Source organism: Pseudorasbora parva, chromosome 18, assembly GCF_024679245.1.
Source record: "Pseudorasbora parva isolate DD20220531a chromosome 18, ASM2467924v1, whole genome shotgun sequence".
Lineage (NCBI taxonomy): Eukaryota > Metazoa > Chordata > Actinopteri > Cypriniformes > Gobionidae > Pseudorasbora > Pseudorasbora parva.
In genome coordinates, this window is record NC_090189.1 from 36,013,809 (window position 1) to 36,040,007 (window position 26,199).

General features: G+C 37.0%; 1 protein-coding gene across 1 annotated transcript in view; it reads right to left on the reverse strand.

The window, feature by feature from the left end:
- gabra3 (gamma-aminobutyric acid type A receptor subunit alpha3) overlaps positions 1–26,199 on the reverse strand; it is a 485,101-nt gene that overhangs the window by 424,852 nt on the left and 34,050 nt on the right. The window lies entirely within an intron of this gene.

Consider the following 26,199-nt stretch of genomic DNA (forward strand, 5'->3'; position numbering starts at 1 on the left):
TTCAAAGTTGACACTGATTGTATGTTGAATTTCATGGCAAAATGATTTCTATTCATGGAAGAATGTTAAGTTGAAGTTAAAGATAAATGAAAATGACTGTAAGTGGAATTTAATGGATTACAATTCAGATACATTTAACAAACAATAGCATTCTGAGAAATGAGTTATTCACTTAACCTGGTCCATAAAATGACATTTAATTTAGTATAAATAATCTAAATTTCTACAGAGGGACATTTCAAATAGATGTTTTTGCCTGTCAAAGTCCTTTAACCTCTTGCCTGTCACCCCCCATGATGATGAAATCTCTAAAAATCATGCATTTTATGAAGCATATTGTAAGAATATATCATGTGAGTGTTTAGCAAAGGCTAAGAGAAGATGACAATCATTATTTACTGGCCTGTAAAACACCTACTTGCAGTCTGCTAACTAGTCTTTCAACTGCTCAATTCACAGTCTATTGTTTCCATTCAATAAATGTTTCACTAGTCTGTCATGAATGACTTAATCCTCATTAATCTTTTATAGTAATTCTTTTATTTATATTCGAGCATAATAATCTATTCAGGCATTCTGGATTGGCCATCAATCCCTCATTCATCTCCATTTACATTAAAACCTACTATCTGAAGTCTTTTGGGCAACAGACAAACAGTAAACAGAGACGTAAACAGACACAGAGATCGCTCTTCAGCATAATTCAGTGAGAAATTAATAGAAATGTTATTCTGTATGAAAAAATATTTTGCAAACATGTGTTGATAAATCTATATTTTGCCAAATTTGCGCACGTTTTGCCCAAAGTGCAACCTTATTTTTTCATAAACATTGGTCAAATAACGAAGCTGAAGGCTTAAAACATTATAATTATACCAAGTTTTTCCAGATGAAGTTAGAGTGTGATGTTTTAACGTGCATTGAATGTTGACATCAGTAATCTTCGTCCGTCTGCAATCTTTGACTGGAAAGGAGTTAAAACCCTAAAGACATTTTGTAATGTTGTCAAGATTGATTCACTTTTTTTATTATAGGTAACATTTCTGCAATCCTTGCTACCTGAATTCATGTTCAGGAATTACATTTGAATTTAAAGTTCTAAGTTCAATTACATCTAAAGCTTTAATAAACTTGAAACCCCACTATAGCTAATGCAAATATACAACACTATCGGTGATCAAAATGTATTTATTTGTTTCAATAAAAACAACAAATTGCATTAAAGATTAAATATAGCAAAAATATCACTTCAGTCAACTGACAACTCTCTGAGGGCATAGTGTGGTGATGGATGTCAATGTTAATGTATTTGGTCTCGGCGGATTAGGTCTGCTACGCTGCTGTTAATAATTGCTGCTGCTGCACATATAACATATAATAATAATAGAACAACCCCAACAAAGCAGGGCACACAAGAAAAATGGACAATACAAGCCAATATATGCATGCTGCTGAGTGTAAGAAAACAAGCTGCTGCATCAGCAGACATGCAAAGGCCTAGATCGCCACACGAAATGACAGTAAACAGGTCCCCCACCAGCAGGTCAACCATAAATCTAGTAAAAAGAACATTCATCTTAGATATTGAAATTCAGAGGAATACTCAAAGTGTGCTGCAAACTCTTTCTGATTTTGCAAAACTGCTTACAGCAAACATAGAACCTAACAATTTAAAGGTTAAACCAATTTTTCTGCCTGCTGTACCGGAGACTGCACTTTCAGGACCGTCGCAGTTTCAGGACTGCATTTCTAAGACCCTAGTTTTTTTTTTGTTGTTGTTGTTTTTTTTTTTGTGACAGCACCATATACCCAGATGTACTCCAGCAGAGGAGACCTGATTCAAACTTTTTTTTTTTTAACAAAACAGCATGCATGGTCATTTTAAACTGAATTAGAACAGGGTTACCAATGGGTAGGTTTAGAGCTAGAGGTTGGTTAGGACAATATCTAAATTAAACTTAATCAATTAAACAACTAAATCATTGCTTGGGTTCAATAACTACTGTCTTAGAAATGCGGTCCTGAAAATGCAGCCTCTGGGTTTGCAGGCAGACGCTACTTGGTTAAAAAAGGACATGTTAACAATGTTAGATTGTCATTGTTTTCAGCTGCATTAAAAACATATCAGCCTGCGCCATCTAGATTTTCCTGACTGAACTATGATGTTTATATATTACTTTGGTAAACACTTTTTTATGCCATCTGTGTCATTGTCATTTTTATGTCTAACAATATAGTTGGTAAGAAAAACTGTATCGGATCAATCCCAAGATATGTCAGCGGGAGAATGCAACCTGTTTGTGACAAGTGTTTTCTGGAACCTACTGTGCAGAGCAGTACTGCAAGAATTTGATTAAACTGTCTGGAGATTTTTTTGCTCTGATAGCCTGCCAAATGGCAGCCTGCAGTCACATTCCCTCTGTTAACTTTGCAGAACTTTTAATGGATATGTATCTATATCTAAAGCTGCTAGGGGCAAACATGTCTCTGATAGGAGGCTTGAAAGTGTTTTCACTTGTACAATTTTGAGAGGAAGATTAATATGAACATTTATATGCAAGTTCCTCTAAGTGCATTGAGAATTAGGAGCGGACTTTAATCTAATTGCAAAGAGCCAAAAACAGAAACGCAATCCCTTTGCAAAGTAGCACTTTAACTCAACAAACACAAAGTAATGTATTTAACAAAAGTAATCTGCAGTAGGCAACTGCAATCAGAGCAGGCTATTTTTTTTTTCTGCCAGTACTTGCGAAGCCATTATTGCTATGTTCCTAGTGGCAACACCTGTGTATGCTGAATACATTTCAAAGGATTAATGAAACTCTCTCACACACATCCACGCCCTTGCATACTTTGATTCAAGAAAAAAGAAAGAGCTGAACCAAAGTCTCAGCACCTTTGACTGATCCACGATCAACAACGAGGAGAAATTAGATATTGCCCATGTCGGTGCCTGACGCTGTCCCGCTGCTATGGCTTATCTTAAATTAAAAGGTGAAAATACATTAGGTTCCAAGGTGCTTGTGGGCTTTGCAGCAGTGCTACCCTTGATTTTGTAGTCTGCTGCCAGACATACACAGTAGAAGAGTATAAGCACAAGGGTAGCATGATAAATAAATCCTTCATCTACCCTATTGATCTGTCTTTCTTTTCTCAAAGCTCTGGCACCTTTACACATCATGTTCCATATCTGCAGCACTAGTACAGAACAGCAAATATTCCCTCCCTTGCTGTCTGATTTTTCCTGTTGACTATAATCTATATTAAAGAAACAGTTTACAACAAAAAAGAAACCCTCATTACTCAACCCATCCTTTCCAGTAGAGACCTGCACTCCAACGGGACTACCACAGGACCCACTGCAACAGAGTGCGGAGCAAGATTTGATGGCCAAGTGCGGGTGGTGAAGTACTTGTGTGTCTGCGGGTAGCGGCAAATTAAAATGATTTGCAGGACTCCCGCTGTAAGGCTAAACACCATGAAAGACAAAGATGATAAAATAACAGGATTTATTATAAACTCAAAATGACGAGCCGACATGTTGACAGACCCTAACTCTAAATCAAACCTGAACAGAACAAGAGGAGGCACTAAATACATAGTGATGATTAACTAAGACGAGTGTGTTACTGTCCATGGTGACTAAGTGGCGGGAAACTAAAGCAAAGAGGACGTGATAAATGAAAAGAAAAGTGATCCATGATCCAAAATTTGGTCCTTAATGGTGACACCAGTAAAAAATAAAAATCTAAAAATAAAACATCTCAAAACAAATATATTTTTATTCATCTAAAATGTACAGGTGCTGTCATAGGTAGTTTCTGTATATAACATGTTTTTGCAGCATTGTGCAATGTAGCCAATCACAGACATACCTGTATGTGTTGACCTCTTGAACGCAATGGCCAATGAGATGCATTTAAGTTAAAAATTCAGATACAGAATAACTGAGATCGTACTTATTTATTAGGGGAGCTTTTATGTTAAATAAACAGTGGTTTGTGAATGTTGATGCTTCAATTTTAAAGTGTCTGTTACTGTGTAATTATACAATTAAGTACTGTGTGATAATTAACTACACATACTTAATATAAAGTAAATGTATGGTTAGGATGAGAGTTTGGTTTAGGATTAGTTGCATGCAATTATTCTTAATTTACTGTTATTACTACAGTAACATGCGATAGGGTGTTACAATATATTGTTAGTCGATATATGACGATATAAAAATATGTATCGTTGATGTAAACAATATGATTTGTGAAAAAGAGCTGTTTTATCCAAGGCTCAGCTTACTGTTATAAGGTAAAATTCACCTGATTTCTGTCCTTCAATTTAAAGTCCATTCCTCTCAAACTCTCAAAAATGTCATAAAGGCATCATAAAAATAACTAATCAAGTGTCTAATCCAAGTCTTCTGAAGAGACAAGATGGCTTTATTTGGTGAACAGATTTATCACAAAGCGCATTCTGTAGTACACACTACACACAGACAAATGCTTGTGAGACAAGCGAAAACAACATGATAGTTAGTAAGTGCAGAATACAATTTTTTTTATTTTTTTATGAGCTAAACATTTACAGTTTAAGAGCAATCATTTTGGCATTCTTTCTTGTGATTAGAACTGTGACTGATTGCATTGATCATCTGAAGCGCTGCCGGAATGACACTCCTCAAAGTCAAAGCAAAAACATCATTTAAAGCAGCATTCCTTATAGTGAAAGCGCAAACATCATTTAATGGCTAAAACATGGCTAACTCTTCTTCCTCTATTTTTCTATTTTCCCTCCCTATTCTAGCTTTTGCTACTCTGAGTAATATCCAAAACTTTGTATTTAAGGCACTTTTTGCGTTTCTTCACCTTTTCATGACCGATCACTTCCTGTACTCCTCAGTTGTAATGTGCTTTGGATAAAAGCAACTGCTAAATGCATAAACGTAAATGTAAAGTCAATTTTAAAGTCTAGATTGCATGTCCACTGGGAGAGACATAATATAAAATAAATAAATCCAGAAATCAATTGTGTTTGTTTGATAAAGACGTTTACTGTGATCGAGAGAATCATTCCGGTTGCCGCTTTTAAAAACAATCCCTCCCTCATGTGAACTGAACTGACAGTTCAGTCAAACCCAGCGTTCAGGAAAAAGCCTCAAACCAGTGTAGAAAATAGCCTACCACTTATTAGTTATGATGTTTTTGAATGTAAAAACCACATAGACGTCATTAGTTGACCTCAGACAACAGTATAAATAATTTAAAAAGCCAGTTAATGACTGGTTAATAAATATTTGTTGCTACCTTATGAACCAGAAATAACACAGGAACCAAATAATACAGCACACAATAATAATATAAGACAAAAGTCCATCTCTCCCTGGAATAAAAAAAAAGCCTTAAAGAAAGCTGACCTCTGCTCTGTAAACATTCATGGCAGGGTGAGGGGAATATTTGAACTGTTACTGTCACTGACTGTCATCCATACGTATTAATTTTAATAATGTTTTAATAATTCATCTAATTTTACATGTGGCATGAAAAATTCATGTCTATTGGTTTGGTTCCACACTTTCCCTTTCCCAATATACGGAAAAAAATAAGGACATCACAAAATGTCTCATGAAAAACAAAAAGCTTTCTTTGAAATGTGACTGAATTACACAGAAAACAAGAAAATATTGCTCCTTTTATATTCACTGAAGCTCAGTGCTTCACTGTTAAATTTCCAATAAACAAATGTACAACTATTAGTAACTGCATTTAACAAAACAATGCACAACAATAGTAATTGTATTATAACATTTTCCATGTTTGGAACATAAGGCTGAGTTGATTATGACATTATGATTTTCTTTTTTGTGCGGGCTTTGCTTATAAACTGTGAACTTCTTGTTTGGGTCTTGTCTAAAGAAGATCCATAGTTCAATGACTACGGTGGCTCATGACACCACTGACAAAGTCAGTAAAAAAATGTCATATACCAAAGACTGGCTGATGCAGCGAAATAAAAGTAAACGGAAAACAAGCAGACAAAAGAGAGTTATGTTTAGCTGCTGAAACTGTCAAAGCATCATCGAAAGGTGAAAGACCTTGACCAACTGTATGTACATGCCAAGCTGTGTCAGTTATTCTGTGCTGTTAGCTTGCTTGTCTGTCACTGTCCTCAAAAAACTCATACACACGCAAACACACTTTTTGTCTGTTGTGTGCCAGGCTAATTGAAGACCATTAAATACACATGGCCTCAGGAGCATTGCTAGCATGGTGGATATTGAATAATTTAAAATCAGTTCATCTAAATGGGAAATTCTGAAGGCTGTTGTTCTTATAACATAATCAACAATACCATGTTTGTCTTTATTAGCGCCCCTCAAAAAGAACTAAAACTGCATAAGCAACTTCTCAAATTCACAGTGGTTTAGAACCTCTAAAAATATATATTAAATGGGGTTTTTGTTTCGCTTTTTTCGTGAACCAGATGAGCAAAATCATGCAGTTTAATTTGGTCCCAGAAGGTTGTCTGTGAAAAAATTTAATGTTCACTGTGACGAGTGCAGGAGATACAATGCTTCCTTGAGAAACACATACCGCAGTGTTAGCAATGCAATGCAGAATTAGCCTAAACAAAACTAAATTATTATAATTATATTGTGAACAATAAAACACCCTAAATTTACATTTGAATTCAAAATTATATATATATTATATATATATATATATATATATATATATATATATATATATATATATATATATATATAATTTAAAAAAGTTAATAGTGAAACTAAACAGAGAAAGTCGAGTGATTAACTTTACACTTGTCTTCTGTGATGCACATACAAAGAAGACTGAATGCAAAAAAATTTAAATTTATACCTACTGTAGTGACAAACATAGTACAGTCTGAACAGTTAAAAAAATAGTGGTTTAACTAATGTTACAATATCATAATATATACAAGAGACAGATCACACTAGCTAAGCATACTTTTTTTAAAATGTTATTATTAATGAGACAACATTACTACTAATTCTGCATCATTAGTAGAGACATTATGTGAGCTATAAAAGCTGTGGGACACCTGCCTTTTTCAAGAGCCAGAAATAACATTCCCATGGTCGGTAATGACAGACGATATTGCTCTCCTTAATGTCACGTCTTCCTCCATATTCAACGGTAATGGTAATGTGCAATGGTACATTTTTAACAAGGTCTAGCTCTTATACCGATCGTTAAGTCAAATCTTCTACTCCTAACAGTCCTAAATTTCAGTGATGAAGCATCGCAGGGATGGAATCCTAACAGATTTAATGGATGTGCAATAATTACAAGGAGCTTACGTGATAACGAAACAAGAACATGTTTCATGTTTTTAAGTTTATCATGTTCACTGTCATGTTTTGTCATGCCCTTCCTGGTTTTGTCTTGTGTTCCCTTGTCATGTGACTCTATGCCATCATGTGTTCCTGCCTCGTGTTATATTGTCATTAGGCTTGTTTGACTTCACCCAGCGATGCCCAAACCGATCGGCGGCAGACTTGAAGCAGTGCATGCCGGTTAGAAATGTTGTCCGACTTGAGACAGCGCCAACTGCATGTGAATGTAACGTATGTCAACAAAGTACCGCAAGAGCGATTCTAGACTAGCCGGCTTATGCAGCCGGTGCAGATTCTCAACGGGGACTGCAGGAGGCTGCACAAGCTCTAATGACAGTGCGATCACGTGCGTTTCGTGTTTATTCTAAAACATTATGTTACGCTAATGCTCACAAATAATTTATTTATAACAGTAAAACCTCTTTTCATTATATTGTCATGTTTATCAACACTGCATTGATAGTGTATGTTTATATGTTGAACTTTAATCTTGTTCAAATAGACGCTTTATTAAACAGCACATAAAGTATTGGATGAAAATATCATTTGAAACATCTGTGTATTTGAGAAATATTTCATTTATTTAACTTCAGCTGTGATCAAGTTTGCAAACGCAGTGCAAGCGTCACCACGGGAAGCAAAAAGTGTCCGACTTCACCTCTCCGTCTGCAGCTCCTCCCCGCCTACACTCGGCTACTCTCGCATGCATCCAACCGCAGCCGATGTCGAACACACCTAGAGGTTTATGGGTTAATCATTGTTAATCACAGGTGTCCCTTGTCTTGTCATTAGCCCATGTGTATTTAAGCCCTCATGTTTGTCATAGTCTTTGTCAGTTATAGTGAATAAGTTGGTGATTGGTTGGTTTGCCAAGTCTTTGTTTCATGGTTATGCGTTTGAGTTATGTTAAGTTTGATTTAGTTAAATAAACTGCACTTGGGTTCATCAACCTTGCCTCTTAGGTGGAAGTTGTTACAGAATAACTGACCAAACCAACAATGAAGCCAGCAATTTGCTTTCTGCATCTATGCCAAGTGAATCGCTGTATCGAAGAGTATGTACAGGACTTTTGTCAATTGTGCCTTGAAGTGAACTTTAATGATGCTGCTCTCAAAGGCATTTTTTGCGATGGACTTAGTGACTTTAGGTTATTTAATGCTGGAGAGCACTGTGCCATGGACAGTGATCAGGTAAATAGACTTTGCACTGCAGTTGGGGGGTTCATCATTTACTGTGTGGACTGTGGAGGAGGAGTCCCACAGCAGGCCACGTCAATGCTCCAACCCATGAGCCCGCTCCAGCCCAAGTCAAGGCTCATCGAGGCAATGCCGCCGGGGCCCCCTGAACTGCCTCAACCGCCATGGCTGCTGGAACTGCCATTGCCGACCATGCCCACTCCTGAGGGTCCAGGTCTGTCACATTGTGTTTTGGTGTAGTTTCAACGTTTATCATGTTCACTGTCATTTTTTTTTGGTCATGCACTTCCTGGTTTTGTCATGTTAAGCCGGGTGCACACTGAGCGATTTTGGCCACGATTTGGCCGTCTGAGACAAATTTAGCAAATCCTAAAAGATTCCTCTGATCCTAGGCTAAAATCTGACGTCTTTGGTCGTTAGTTTGACATGTTCACCGGCCGCCGATTAATGAGCGCTGTGATCAAATTTTACCTCAGTCGAAATTCTGGCAGTGTCAGAAGATTTGGCACACAATCCTGCAGTGTGACTTCTCCTACGACAACAGTCAAATATCTCAGTTTTTCAAGACAAACTATGACCAAAACGAGAGCTAGAGATTTCTTTGTAGCCAGCACTTCAGTCCCGCGTGTAATGCAGATCACCGTCACCAAGCGAGTCATTCATTGATGATATAAAACTCCGGGTGAGTTTCTTGCACGCGTCCGTTTTTAGCCCGCCTTCACTATCGTGCAGTCTGACATTAATGTCAACTGAGATCTTACAGTGTGACATGGCGATCATGTTCGTACAGTCTGACAAGGGACATTCGCAAAGGATTTTGAAAATTGCACAGTGTGCAGGACCCATTACTCTATGCCATCATGTGTTCCTGCCTCGTGTTCCTGTGCCATGTCATTGGTTTATGGGTTGATCATTGTTCACAGGTGTCCCTTGTCTTGTCATTAGCCCTTGTGTATTTAAGCCCTCATGTTTGCCATAGTTTTTGTCAGTTATTGTGACTGTTTATTCTACTGTTGGTGAGTCTTTGGTTTGCCAAGTCTTTGTTTCATGTTTTGAGTTAAGTTTGATTTAGTTAAATAAACTGCACTTAGGTTCATCAACCTCGCCTCTTCAGTGGAAGTTGTTACCGTATGTGCCATCTTGAGTAAATGACTTCTAGTGTAATTTTATTTTGGCTCTAAATATCTTGCACATTTATTAACAGTGCTAATTTCTAGTTATCATCTGTAGGACCATGTGGATCACTATGGCCATTTAAATCTGACATTAGGAATGCAGTCAAGAGCCTGTTGCATTTCAGCAACAAAGGTCAAACTTGCAATTATATGCATGAATTCACTGGTTATGCTACAACAAGACTGACTAAAACTGAATTTTGAAATGAGTTCATTTCCAACCCTGATCCCAAAATTTTCTTCATTAAGTTGTACTTTTAACAAACTTTCAGCTGTTCATTCATGTTTATTTCACACTGTAACTGGTATTAACCCTTTAGAACCTGAAGCTAAAAAGGGGCTTAAATTACTTTTAAATTACTAGTAAGTAATAATCGATATTAACACAGCTCAAAGTATATTACGATTTATGGGATGGGAGGCCCACTACAAAGTTGTCAATTCAATTATAAATAGTCCAACATTTGCCATTCCTGAATTGTTTCCACCGCAGTCTGTCTAGCTGATTTTCAGTACAGGAACAATGATTAAGTAATCAGTCAGACAATATGTTGATCAGGGGCAGATAAACCCAAAACCATCCTCAATTTGTTGTGCAGGCAATCCCCTGTCATTTTGGACATCCCTAGTCAGCAAAAACCACCTGCTACTGTAACTCAAGCTGGCATCAGTGCTAAGTCACCATTTTGGCACAGCTGACACCTCTGTCAGAGTAGCAGCATGGTGGCGGTGTCCTTTCCAATGGCGCCTGCTCCTATTCACACTGACAGGTCTCGGGATCAGGCAGCACACACAGTACTGTCATCACTGGCATTTCAACTTAAGGAAAAAAAAACAAAAAAACTGATAACCAGATAACAATCAGACAGGAGCCACACACACACGCGCACACACTCTGGCCAAACAGGTGCAGGCAGCTGACAACAAATAATGAGCCTGTAGGCGACCTTGGTTCCCTTAAGAACTGATTTGCATGTTGGGAGCTGAAGAGGGTTCCAGGGTGGCTGCTTATGTTCAAAAGCACATTGACAGCCAGAAGTAGTGTGGAGGATGGAGAATGTAGTGTCAATGACAGTGTGGGCTTTGTTGGCATACTGAATGGTAAATTAACATTAACCACCATCACTGCTGTCCATTGTTCATTTTGAGATATGTCAGACATATGTCAGAGGGTTAGAGCTATAAGAAAGGTAGGATTATATGGTTGTGTGAAAATGTTTCTTTTCACATTTCTCTTTTTCTTCCTAATTTGTTCTTTCCCAAGAATGAAAAATAAAATCAGTACAGTAAACAATCTACATTATAGGCTCTTTTTCCATTTCTCTGAAAAATGGGATCCATTAATCATTGCTTCTGAAAAGCCTGACACAAACAGAAGCAGCTCTATAGATAACATTCAGTGCTGAAAATGTAAAGTTTGAATACAGTCTAGATATTGTCAAGATATAAAATCCTTTCATTTCCTGAACCTGTGGCAGAGGTTCAGAGAGAAAGATAACAATGTGTACATGATTTATCTAAATGTTCCTTATACTATAGTGAAGTTTTAAACAAATGCATGTACCTTTGTTTGTAGATGTACCAGGGACTTTTCTATGGTTAAACAACAAGGCTAATCGTACAAAGAACTGCACAGAATACAGAAAGAAATAGCTATAAGAGAAAGATATATATATATATATATATATATATATATATATATATATATATATATATATATATATATATATATATATAGCTAAATCAATTCATTATCAATTAATTGGTCAAATCATTACGCTTGCCCATTTTTCCTGTTTCTTACACATCAACTTTGAGTGTGTGTGTGTGTGTGTCAAAGGAGAATATTTGTTCAAAACTGTCTGGCATGATGCTAGGGCGCTGTGGGTGGTTTGCCAAAGCATTGCTAAGGTCTTATGAACAGTTTTTAGCTCGCTGCTATGGATTCATTAGGGTTTCTGGGTGTTCACTTACTGGCCCTAGTCAAAAGATCCCATCACCAAGTGTTAATGATACTCTGGTCCCTAGATATGCTTCAGTCCCTCCAATAAAATGTTTTTTTTTTTTTTTTTTTACCCATTTTGTCAGGCACTAAATCCAATAATTTAGAATACTGATAGCACTACTCTGTTGAGCGCATTACTGTATTGTTTTATCATATTAAACTTTAGTGCTATGGTTTAATGTTAGTTTTTCCCCAAAAAAATAATTTATAAATTAGGAGCAATATTAACAGTGTTTCTGCCTCAGCAAGCACCACCAATTATGCAAAATTATGCAATTATGGCAAATTAGCCTGACTTTGCCATTCTACATATTTCTGCTCAATTTTCAGTTTTCTTCAGTGCTCCATCTGGGATTGTGGTATGTTCTTTGGTTTTCTCCAATCAAATTTTAACCGGTCCAATCAGCGAACAGAGGGAGTGGCTGAGAACGATGACTTTGATGTCATGTGCTACAGTCTATGGTTTGAGATGACATATGCCCCAACTAAATTTTAGAGACTGGTTATGGCAGATCCAGAGTGGCTCTGTGCATATTAAATAGTTTTAAACTTCAACAGAGTACCTGCCTTCAATGAAGTTAACACTTGTCAATGAAGAGTGGCCAGACTCTATACAAATTAAATGTACGAAAAATCTGGTAAGACCAGGCTAATGGCAAATAGGATTAGGGATTTCACAATACCAAAATTCTACTAGTCGGGATCAATACCATTACAATTTTACGGTTCTCTGTACCAATTTCAGTGCCAAAGCAACATATGTTTGAACAGTTAACATTTACCTATTTTACTAAACTTTTTTTTTTAAATTAAATTAAATGTATTATTTATGTTATTTATTTATGATGATAATCATTATAAGTAAATTATTATTATTAGTTGCAATAGTAATAGTATTTTTACATTTATACATAGTTTAATCTACTGCCAAGATATTTTTATCAATTTCTTCAAGTTAAACCAAACTTTTGTTTTGACGGGTTGCCGTGAAGACCTTTCAGTTTTTGTGTGCTTATGGTATGGTGATAGTTTTTTTTTTTCAAATTAAATGGTAAAATGCTCATGAAGTTGCTCTGGAGATGAAGTTCATGCATTCATGTCCTCATGTAGTAAGAAGATAGAGGCTAAACAGAACACAACCATCACACGCGTCTGCGACATTCATTGACAGAGACATGCAGGATTATTATTAACATTGTATTTTTGCGGTTTAATATTAACATACATTAGTATATATCAGCAAACATGGAAGCACTGAATGTAGCTGCCCATTAGTAGGTACCAAATATACCCGGTACTACTGGTATTACAAAAATGTTGGCATCGTCACATTTTCTCATGCAACGAGATCTCGTGATATTAAAATGTGCCGCTATTTCTTCTCAAGGTGAAAAGCTGTATAGAGATATCAGCCTGACTGAGTTGAGTTTGTGGCAAAACCTTTTACAGTACTTGCGTTACATTGTTCTCTCTTTAACTGCATATAATAATTAATGCTCAGAAAGTAGAACAGAAGTGTCATTCATAAAAAAAAAAACAAAAAAAAACATTAGTGTAGGGCTGACACGATTCCTCGATTAAATTCAAGTCATCGATTTGAAAAAAATCCTTGATTGCAATTTAAATAGAAGTGACGCATTCCATAAACGAAAATCTAAGCCGCTTTAATAGATCACTTTCTAAGGCTGCACGAACATCTAAAATCAAAATATAGCATAGGATATCACTGTGATTTGTATACCTCCACTAACGCAGGAGAATACACCAGTATGCTTCTAAATATGTAAATTGTAAACGTTTAAATCCTGACTCTGAGTTTGCATGTTTTGATGTCCACGTTCTTGTTCAAGAAATTACAGTGGCTGTATCATTTATATCGTATTAAACAAGGATTTGATCTGCTGAAAAGAGTAATAGACAATGCACACACATTGATTGTTTATAATATGTATATTACATTATGTATGTTAACAGTGTTGTTCTATTAAAAAACATAAAATACTTGCTTTTTATACTTTATTTTAGGGCTGCAACTAAATAGTTTTTTGATAATTGATAACTTGTTGTTATTAATATTGTTGTTGTTGTTGTCATTATTTTCTCTTCTATTTCTCCTGAATGATCGATTAATCAGATAAAAAGCCCCTTTTTATTTTATTGACAAAATCCATAGTTTAACTATATAGTTTGGTAATACAAATACAAATGGTAATCAATATGCCATATAAAATTACTATAATAAAACCAATGCTATTTTTGTAAGGGTATGTTTGTGCTATACATTATGAGTAAAAAAGTTAAGCTAAATTAGTTTAAATCCCTATATTAAAATTATACTACAGGAAAACAAAAACAAAAACTCAGGTTTACCAGATATGTATTTAAGTCATTTTAGAGTCAATTGTTCAATTACATTTATTTTTATGACCATATATATATATATATATATATATATATATATATATATACAATCCAAAAACTCAATTACCAAAATAATAGTGACAGCCCTATGGTGAAACCATAGCACCTGCACTGTTTTTTTTTTTGTAGAATAATAAGGTTTCTTAAATATAGTTTCATAAAAATATCATCTTGTCGTGTTCTTGTGAGCCCAATATTATTTATTGTCTTGAGAGTTAAAGTGTATCATCACACCCCTACTAGAGACCTGTAGCATGCTGCTATGACAGGTCACACATAGATGATAATGATGATAACATTCATCATTACAACTGGGACCAGCTGCATGTGCAATGCCAGCATGCCTGGTGGGTGAAACCTGTCCTAATGCATTACTGCTCCGTTCTGAAGATAAAATGCTACTCTACACCACTGCCACCTGTGCTTGTCGCTAAGCACTCTTATCTGGTTATATGCTTTGTTACCACACAGTTGTCTCCCCCCACACACACACACCAATGAAGTTTTTGTAGAATGTGGTCCACTGAAATCATAAATCTAATTTCAGTTGCACATGAGAGCTCTCTGAGGGTACTAATAATGAGATTTATCAATAGGCTGGGTGCCTGTCTGCATATCTAGTAGTGGTTGTCTAGGTAGCAAATCCACATTGGGAGAGAAGTGATTACTTTCTGTCAATAAAGGATGCTGGGCTGAATGGAGATAACTGGATATAGACCACCAATTATGGCAATCCCAGCGGAATAAGTAAGGTTTCTCCCAAAAAATGCACATTTTGTTCATTTACTCTCTATAATGTTAATTTGCATTACATTTTGTAATGTAATGCAAATTAATATTGGAAACTATTTTAAGACAAATTGTCAAAATTAACATTGACAAATGCAAACATGACATGTCTATGAATATTTTTTTGTTGTTGTTTTTTTTACATATGACTAGAAAAAATAACTGCTAGATTATGATGCATGTCTTTGAAAATGAAATATCTAAAAACAAAATTACTTTCTCAAACAACCCGGTCAATAATATTGGGCATTGTATTTGAGCTGAAACTGTAAATATAGCACCCTGCAGAGCTATGCTAGCGGTTTAATTAACTCAACCAGATGCACCCCATAATAGATTAATCAGATATGTACCTATTATTGTCAGGAATTTGGTTTGATTCCTCGTTTTCCTTCTCTCTGTATGCTTTCTCTCAGCTGTTCGCTATCTTAATCAGTGGCTGCACTCTGCGCATCTCGCACCTGTCCTTCCTTTGACTTAATCACCTTGTATTTCATTTTCATGCTCTTCTTTCCTCTTTGTCGGGTTATTATTTTTTCTTTTAATGTCAGCAGTTCCTTTTACCAGGCTACTATCCAGTTTCTTATATGGACTCTTTAGTTTGCTTCTCCTTTTTCGGGGTGTTTTAAATTCACAATCTCTTTCAGACCTGGGTCCAAGAATGTTAAACCTGACGCTCATTCTCGCCAGTTCTCTTCCTCTGATGACGGTGCCACCACGGAGACCATCCTACCGGAGGGATGAGTGGTTGGATCCGTCACATGGGGAGTGGAATGGTTGGTTAGAAGAGCGCTGGGGTACACTGTCGTTTCTCCATGACAGGGTGTCATGAGGGTAAGTTTTTTTTTTTTTTTTTTTTTTTTTTTTTTTTTGTGTGTGGAGTTGGTTCGTCCAGCATTTCTTCGTTGGAGTCACACCTCTAAATTTGTTGCGCATCCGGGGGTGGGGCACACGCTGGCAGTTGTCCACCCGAAACATGTGATACGTCGATTTGTCGCGTCATGTTCTGTCTGTGCGCAGCAAAAGTCCGGTAATTCGCCTCCCAAGGGTCTTCTTCATCCCCTCTCTATTCCTTCCCTCCCTTGGTCCCATATTGCCCTGGATTTTGTCACGGGGCTTCCCCACTCCTGTGGCAATACAGTGATTCTAACTGTTGTTGACCAATTTTCTAAGGCGGTTCATTTTGTCCCTCTTCCCAAGCTTCCGTCGGCTAAAGCCTAGTTCAGACTGCACGATTTTCAAACTTGTCGGGTCACTGCTCTATTCACACTGCATGACTATCTGGGGTATCATTCAGTCACTGCTGTGTTCACACTGCACGATGGTTTGACGACAGAGGAGTTCACACTGCATGACTGAACAAGAGGAAGAATCGCCGACAACTCTCTCGCTCTCCAGTGTGCAAACTACGTTTCCCAAACACACGTGCGATGTGACAAGTAAACAACGCGAGATCACATGTGCGTCAGGCCGGAGTTCTCGCGCAAGACTTGGAATTGTTATTAAAAATGATAAACTGCACAAAGTTTGCTTCAAATTGTATGTGCGCTGATTTGTGGAGAAAAAGAAAAAAGATTATGGCGGAAGAAATTGTTGGAGAGACAGAGGGAGCCAGGATTTTGTTCTGCAAAGACAGTTTGAGGTAAATAAATAATTATTTAATGTGCTGCTGCTGTGGCTGGATGTGCAAATGTTTGGCCTTTGTTTCTGTTTGATAGAATTGTAAATATATCTATTAAAATACTGAAATTCTGCTTTATAACTCCTCCCTGAACGTCCTGCTGCCCTGTATCTCACTCTTTCATTGGCTGTCGGTCATCGCCGATGTAATTTTCAGTCAGAACGCTGTTCACACAGCAGGAGTTTGAATCGCCGACAGGTCCAGATATTTAGCATGCCAAATATCTCACCGGCGTCGGCGACTCGTCGGCGATTCTCTTTGATCGCGTCTTTGATTATTCACACTGCGTGATTGTCACTCGCGTGCACGAGCACCGATTTGCCTGTGATCTCGGGCATTTGTCGGCGATTTCGCAAAACCTGTCGGCGACTCAAAATCGGGGCAAAAATCGGGCAGTGTGAACTAGGCTTAAAGAGACTGTGTGTACAGTCATGGACCACATCTTTAGGATTCACTGGCTTTCTACTGATGTGGTTCTGTCAGTTTGTTTCTAACTTTTGGAGGGAATTATGCCGGCAGATTGGGGCTACTGCCAGTCTGTCGTCAGGGTTTCACCCACAGACTAATGGCCAGGCCCAGCACAAAAATCAGGACCTTGGGCGGATGCTTCGCTGCTTGGCAGCTCAAAACCCCTCCTTCTAGTGCAGGGCTATTCAAATCTTACCCTGGAGGGCCAATGCGGTGCAGAGTTTAGCTCCAACCCTGATCAAACACACCCACCTGTGATTTTCTAATGATCTTGAAGACATTCCCTGCGTTCAAATTCGCATACTATCCATCCTAAATAGTATTCGAAAATAGAATTAGTATGTCCCAAATCGTAGTATGTTGAAAAGAGTATTCCAAAGATTCACGGATGGTTTACTATTTCCGGTCCAAATTCACAGTATGAATCAATAGGCACTCTAACGGCTAATATTGCCCACAACCCATTGCGAGTTGGACGAGGATTCGATTAGAACTACAAACGCGGATAAAAAGCGTTAAAAAACTACAAACATGACGGATGTGCGAGTTTGACGGTTAAGTAGAGAAGTTTAGATAAAGGGGTTTGAGTGACCCTAACAATATTTAACCTGACAAAAATATATTTATTCAGTGTTGTCCACATTATATTTCACATGCAGCAGCATTCTGAACTTTTGTAATGACACGTTTGGCCATTAACTTTTAAATGCATTATTATATTTAATATGCAAACACATGAGGAGAGTCTCTGCATTAAAGACCCACAATTGGCAGATCAACGAGCGGCTACATTTCTCTCCGATACGGTAGGAGATTAAACTGAATGTGGAGGATTTGAACTGTGACGAATCTGACGATGATTGACAGGGCAGATAAACGGTGACGGGATGCACGTAACTAAGCGACAGAGTCCGTTAAAAATGGTGAAGTAGTATGTCCCGAAGCTTGCATACTTTTCTGCTACACACTCAAAAGTATATACTTTTTCTTCACAAAAAGAGTACATACTTTTAGGACGTAGTATAAGTAGGTGAATTGGGATGCAGCAATTGATTAGCAAGTTCAGGTGTGTGTTTGATCAGGGTTGGAGCTAAACTCTGCACCGCATTGGCCCTCCAGGATAAGATTTGAATAGCCCTGTTCTAGTGCGAACAATTGACTTGGGCAGAATACGCTCATAATCCGTTGCCGTCATTGTCCACTGGCCTGTCTCCGTTTTCATGTTGATTGGGTTACCAGCCACCTTTGTTTCCCTCTCAGGAGAACGAGGCCGCCGTTCCCTCGGTCCAAGCTTTCAATCAGCGGCGTTGTCGCACTTGGAGAAGAGTAAGATTGCCTCTTTGCCGGACAGGGGAACGCACCTGTCGTGCTGCTAACCATTGTCGGTCTAAAGCACCAAGATTTGTATATGGTCCGAAAGTTTGCCTCTCCACACGTAATTTACACCTTCAGACGCCCGCTCGAAAATTGGCTCCCTGTTTCATTGGGCCCTATGTCATCACTAAGGTTATCAGTCCAGTGGCAGTACGGCTCAGGTTGCCACATTTCCTCAATTGCGTTTACCCTGTTTTCCAAGTGGCAAATTAAAAATTCTCTCGTTACTTTAATTGAGTAGTTTTTCTCAGGAATTGTACTTTTTTAAGTAGTTTAAAAACAGTGTACTTTAACTTTTACTTGAGTACATTTTAAGTGCTGTATCGGTACTTTTACTGCGCTATTCCCCTAAACCTGCCGTTGCTACATTGTTTATTTTATCCTGTAAACATGATTGGCTAAGACGAATAATCAGTCCTGTGTCTCCATGCGTCAAGCGTGTGACTCGTCAAATACATCGACCATGATAGCGACCAGCCTAGAGTGAGAGGCACACGGGAGCTTTATGAAAGGGGGTTAGTGCTGGTTACTGTATGTTGACTGAACTTGTAAAACAATTAATACAAATTGACCACAGAATATCACATTTTTGAATGCACGCACAACTGGTACTTATTCTGTTAGTGCTGCACGAGCTCGAAGTGCCATCTGCTGGAAACACTTCATTTAGCTTAATTTGTTTGCCAGGCTTCAATGTGCATTAGGCATTAACCGATCGTTACTGCTAGATTTTTGTCCCTTACATTGATTTCGTTTAACATATAAATGCTTTAACCTGCTTTCTGTCAGCTTATTGAAGTCCATATTTTAATGTAATGTGTACTCTCATGGTGATTTAAAATTGTAGTCATGCAAATAACTTTCATAAAACATCATATTTATATTTAAATCATATTTATTTTTTACTTCAAAAATAATCAGTGGTGAAAATTGTGAGTTACTCAATTATGATTTCTTAAGTGTATTTTTTAAAGAGAAAACATCCATTGAAATTAAAGCAGTACAATGAATGCGTCTTAAAAAGAAAGAACTCTACTTTTTTTCGTAAAATTGTTAATTTACAATTCTTTGCAACCTTTTTCAATGAACCGCAAGAAAACCTGTACAGAATGGTTGTCATAAATGTTACCAGATTATTGGTTGCTTTCTCAAATATTACATGGCTGTATTTTTAGTGCTGGCAGTCAAAAAATAAAAAGAAATAGTCAAAGAAATATTGAAATACAGTTGACTAAGATTTTTTTTTTTTTTGTTCTTAGTGAAAATCATCCGTTTTTAATTTGTACATCAGTACATCAGAGGGACAGCACATGTGAGATGTTTTGGTGACAAAATTAGAGAGGCCAGGTGGAGATGGTTTGGACATCATCAGAGGAGGGAGAGTGAATATATCGGTAAAAGGATGCGGAGGTTAGAGCTGCCAGACAGGAGGTCAAGAGGAATACCAAAGAGGAGGTTTATGGATGTATTGAAGGAGGACATGAAGGTAGTCAGTCTGAGAGAAGAGGAAACAGAGGATAGGGTATAAGGTGGAATAACATTCATAGCATAATACTCACTACTCACTACCAGTGTTGGGGAAATTTACTTTGAAAAGTAATGCATTACAATTTTGTGTTACTCCCTTAAAAAATAACTAATTGAGTTACTTAGTTACTTGTTAATAAAAGTAATATGTTACATTACTTTTGCATTACTTTTTCTCACCTGGGCTGGGCTTGTTAATAGAAAAGTTCTATATTTGTGCAAAGGTAAAGACCTTTTCATACCAAAATTGAAATAATAAGGCTCAGGCTGAGGTAAAAATGCATATTCATGCATGAACATTAGAGGGCGCAGCTCAAACAAACCTTTCAGCTATGCTGCCATTCTGGATAATGGAAGAATGGTAGGGCCCTATAAAATCCGTTTTATTTTTTCCCAAATTCCGTTTTTTTCGTTCTAATTTTTGCAAATTCGGTTTTTTTCGTTTAAACTTTTTTGAGAATTCAGTTTTTTTTTACCCGTTACTGTTATTTTGGTGAAAAAAGTGTGTGCTTTTAATGTTAATATAATAGAACATAAAACTAAAAATAGGAATGACCTTAAATTTATTGAGGTAACAAACATCACTTTTACTTTTTAGGACAAATACTGCATGATGCAACATAACATTGCACTTCAAGTACTTCAAATATTAATGGTTATTAGCTTTAAACTTTCCGGTAAAATACATTATATTAGTTTATATAAGTTAAAATTAAAGTGCTCAATTAGCTTTTTCTTTCAAGTAAAAAATAAATAAAAAAGAACTAAAAAAAATTCATACAGTACTATGAAGTTAAACATTTAAAGCTGAAAATTACCATGAAAAAATAACACATTAAAACGTGAACACATTAACGTGAAAAAATGAAAATAAAATACAAGAAAACACAACACTGCCAGAAGTTTTTTCCCCAACTTCAAAGGAACTTTAAGGTTACTTTTATCATGTAAACTACCCATATACAGTATGCATATGTGTTTGGAATTGGAACAGAGGGGAACACGGTTGCATTTGCAAGAGATATGCTGCCTAATGTGCCTATCATAAATCAAAGCACGGGAATGACAGGGGTCGAGCACCGGAACACCGGAAATCTGACAGAATGGACAATTCTGCCGCGCAAAGGCAAAAGGCCGTAACTTCGTTTTTGGTCGAAAATGAGTTATTTACATTTTTGGGACATTCAAGACCTCCTTTATCATGTGGATAAAAATCGTTAGTCAATTCCGTTGTTTTTTCGAAAAAATTATGGATTGTCTTAACAGTCACTTCCAAAAGCCCAGGAGAAACCAAGGCAGGACACCGTAATCAGTTACTGCTCTTTGCCTTTGTTTTAGAACGCTCAAACTGAGTTACGGTACTTTGCCTTTGTAAAATAAAATAAAAATAAAATAAAATACAATTTTAAAATAAAATTTATGAATTAGGTTTCAATTAATTCTGTAAACTATAATACAGATCTGCCAACATTGTCGCTATATGATAAATTAAAATAAGCTGTTAACATCACTGTTTTCTCTAGAACGACTGTACAGCCGAGTCTGGTTTTGTTGCAATATTGTCCTGTTTGACACTGTGAAGCTGCTTTGACACAATCATGATTGTAAAAGCGCTATATAAATAAAGTTGATTGATTGATTGATTTAGTCATGCGTCAAATTAATTTACGGTGCCAACATGCAGTTATGGTATCCCGCCTTTGTTTTACTGTCTATTAAAGTTTGCCGCGTGTAAGTTCCGGTGTAGCCTGTGTACTGTCATAGCCTACTTGTTTTCATAATGCAGAATATTCACTCAGCGCGCCTGTCAGCGTCAGGCAGTCTGGGCCTGCCGAGTTGCACGAGTGTGTAAGCTACTCGAATGCCGTGGACAGCGGGCGATCACGCATCAGTATTAACAGTTTGCAATTCCATTTACATTTTACATTTAATCATTTAGCAGATGCTTTTATCCAAAGTGACTTACAAAAAAGGGGAGAGCAATAGAAGCAACGAAACAAACAAGGCCAACAACCTGTAAGAGCTGTAAGAAGTCTCAATTAATTAGCACAGTACACAATTTTTTTTTTTTTTTTTTTTTATAGCCATCTATAATAATCTACAACAAAAACTCACGTACGCAAAATACAGAACACTGGATTTTGATAGCAATTATATCCATATCCTACCTTTTCTTGTAAACCCGATAAAATCCACTGCAATGAACGTCAATGGAGATGTTTAATCCACATAATTCTGAGAATTATTGTCGTTCACATTAATCTAAAAGCTGTCTTTGTAGGCTAGGCGATTTTAATTCAAATTGATGTAAAAGTAATTCAGATAGCCTATTGTATAATTTTTACTAGATAAAAACCTATTGCAATAAATAATTACTCTGCTTAGCCTATGATTGGCCAATCCGATCCAGTCAGCGCTGTCATTAGAGCGTGAAAGCCAAACTTAACCCCTGATTAACCAACGACACTATTTGCTAAATCCCATGCATTTTAAATTTCTACATGATTTGTTCTTTTTTTCTATTAGTTATATCTTTGCATTATATATGCAAATGTTCACTCATTGGAGATAAGCTTATCTTGTTCATATAATTCAGTGTCACCTATCAACCTGTAAGTATTGCTGCACACCAATGAAGATACTCTTTACAAGAGGTATGGGTCATGTCTAATGTCTTAATAATGGCATCAGAATGCAACCAAAGCACATGGTAGTAATAAGAAGATGGCTATAATTAATTGTAAATCATCCAAAATAAATGCCATGATCATTAGATTTTATACAGGTGCTACTATAATGATTTTATAAATGGTGATCAGCAACTAAATATTGATAATATGGAAGTTACTGCCTTTTGTCTTGGCATGACTCCTCCATTTTTGCAGACAATACAAAGTTAGAGTGCATTAACTTCAAAATAGGGGTCAAAAGTCAAGTTTGAGTTAAAAAAAAAAATGTAGATAATTTTCATTACTAAAACATCTAAATGCAAGATTTCCAGTGTCCTACCTATAATTCATTTGGCTGGACATTTTTCTCAGTTCCACACTCCAGTGAGTTAAGGTCTTTTGCCTTTGTAGGGCAGAATAGTTGCCTATATTTGGAATACACAAGCCGCGGTTCAGCTGCACGCGACCAATGCTGCCTGTGCAAAGCGCAATGGGTGCACAGCTCCGCTCTCGATACGCAAAGCTTCTGCGCTGCCTGCGCGTGCAGTGTAAAATCGCCGTTCGCGTCGAGTTTCTTTTTTGCTGACGAAAGCAGAGTCGTGGAGACCAACTTCGCCATACTTTCATTGTTTTGAAAAGGGAGCTGAAATGACCGTAACGGGTTGTGTCGCGAAGATTTGCTTCCCCCGGTCTACATTTTCCTCAGACATACGTTCTCCTCCCACACAAAACAGAATTTCATTACAAATATGTAAAATTCCGGGAAAATCTGCGTTAACAATAGATTCCGCGTTAATTTGCAGATTCCACGTTAATATGCCAATTCCGTGATCGCGGAAATTATAGGGCCCTAGAATGGGATGCAGGAGAAAAAGAGTTTAACAATAAAAACAAAAAATCTAGTCATTTTTGCTCATGGTTTATCTGAATCATTAAAGGTCAGCAGCAATATATTGGTCAATAAAATGGGATTAAATGAATAAAAATATTTATTTTATTTAAAATTTAATTACTGGAGTATACATATTATTCTGATTTTGCTTTTGACTGATTTTATTAATTTTGAGGAGTACTGAATCTTTATTGTGCAAATGAGACAAATAAATGCTCACAATTAGTCAAGAATAAAATATGTTTACACACAACGCCTCTGCACTTACTCTCAATTTCTACTCAAAATGGGGACAGGAGAGCTCTCAGTCAAATAAATGTGAAAAAGTTACTTTTTTGGAAAAAAAAATTGTTGTAAATTTGAAAAGTGATGCGTTACTTTACTAGTTACTTGAAAATGTAATCTGATTACATAACTCAAGTTAATTGTAATGCAATACCCCCAGTGCCGTTTCTAGGCATAGGCAAACTAGGCGGTCGCCTAGGGCGCCAACAGCTGGGGGGCGCCAATGAGCCCCCGCCCCAACAAGATTTTTTAGTTATTTCATATATATTTTATTATTAATATTTCGTACTTTTGCTATTTCAAGGCATTATGATTAGTTGCGATTATTGGAGTGAAGTCGCCATGGTGATAGTGGAGCTGCTGTAATGAAATGAGATCATGTAGGCCTAGAGGGCGGCAGGGAACGTCGTCATCCGTGGCGTTGTAACGCTTGTGTCCGAGTGAAAAATGCGGATAGCTCACTTAATGCAAATGGAGTGGATGCAAACACGGGGACGATTAACATTAAACAGATTGCACTTTATTCCCCGCTGATCTCTCATCACAAACTCCCTTTCCGTCCACAGCATTACTTAATAAAACAAAATAACTGACTGTTAGCAACAGAAAACAGAAAATAATCCTCACACATGGGAGCTCAAGACTCAGTGCGCACATACACAAAATGCAGACTTCGTTTGCAGGGAGCGCGCGCAACTCTTAAAGGGGCCACACTTCTACTCGTTACAGCGTGCTTTAGTTTCATCATCATGAAAAGGTCAAAGCCATCATGGGGCTCAGTATCGTAAAAAGAAACAAGAGGAAATATAAAAAAAGAAAGCGAAATATACAGGTATAGCCTACTTATTGTTTACTTGTTCTCTACTAAGCTAGTCCCTCTATCATAACGTTGAGCAAAACAATAGACTGAATATTAGTACTGGACGGACCACACGCCATGCTCATTTCAGGTGCAGAACATTATAGCAGTTAATTTGAATATTTTTTTTTTTTTCATCAGAGATAGCTGTTTAGTGTAAATTGATCAAGTAGGCTAATACTGTCATAACCACTAGGCCCTTTTTTATGAACTTATGCCTCAGCCCCCCCTAAAAAAATATGTGATTAACCTTTAAAACATATGAAACTGGCGCAAGGCTTCGGCTACTGCTTCGTCCCGTCTTTTAGTCTTTGTGTTACTCACTGTGTTCTTCAATCCGCAGCGGCGCCGAGTGACATGGTTTTCAAGCTATTGTTATCTAATTTTTTGGCCTTCAGAACATCTTAAAATACACATATGTAGATCATAGAAATCAAAATTTTCTCGGGGGAGCATGCCCCCCGAACCCCCCAACATCTGTGATCTCAGAGATAATAAACCTAGCTACATTATTCGATTAATGCATGTACAGTATGCCCATGAAATAAGGAAGTCATATTTACTTAATAAGTTGTAGTTTAAAAAAAAAAGAGGGGGGGGGGGGGGGGGGTGCAACATATGAATCTCGCCTAGGGTGCCAGAAAGGCTAGAAACGGCCCTGAATACCCCCAACAATGCTCACTACTATTGAGTACTTTTAAAATGGCTACTTTTTACTCCTACTTTGAGTAGTATTTAGGACAGGTACTTTTACTCTACCTGAACAACATTTTTTGACAAGTAATAGTACTTCTACTTGAGTATGGTTTTTCAATACTCTTTCCACAACTGTGTATATGACAGATTGGTGCTGCACATATTGCACTTCACTGTAGCCTATTTCATGATCAGTGATTCCAAGTATCTGCACGTTTCAGTTTCACTTTATTTTGCCGGTCTGGAAGGCATTCTCTCTAACGCTAACTAATCCGACCTCAGTTATCACCTAAAATGATGCGATAACCATTCAGAAAAAAAGACAAATATATATTTTAAAGTCAGGGGCAGGGCAATCATTGTTTTTACGAACGATCGTCGCTGTCACGTCTGATCCCTACTACATAATACCATAAAACTAAAAGCCCCACAAAACAACTATTCATACAAATTGTCAGTTGTATTGCAATACATAAATCTGTTTATAGCTTTGAATATAAAATAATAAAGCTGTTTGATGCAGAAATGTAGCGCACGTCACCATCCTCTTTAGCTGTGCTTAAAGGTGTTAATTTTTGTGTGTTAAGTCATACAGATTTTCATTAAGGTGATTAAATTATGACAGATTGTTTGTTTTGTAAAAATGAGCACCTTCCCTCAAGAGTGTTGTTTATTTATTTATTTATTTCATACTGAAGGTAATGTTTGATACACAGTATTATATTGTTTTAAGAATATCCTTAGATAAGAGAAAAATAAGGAATCTATGAACTTGCGACCAACACAC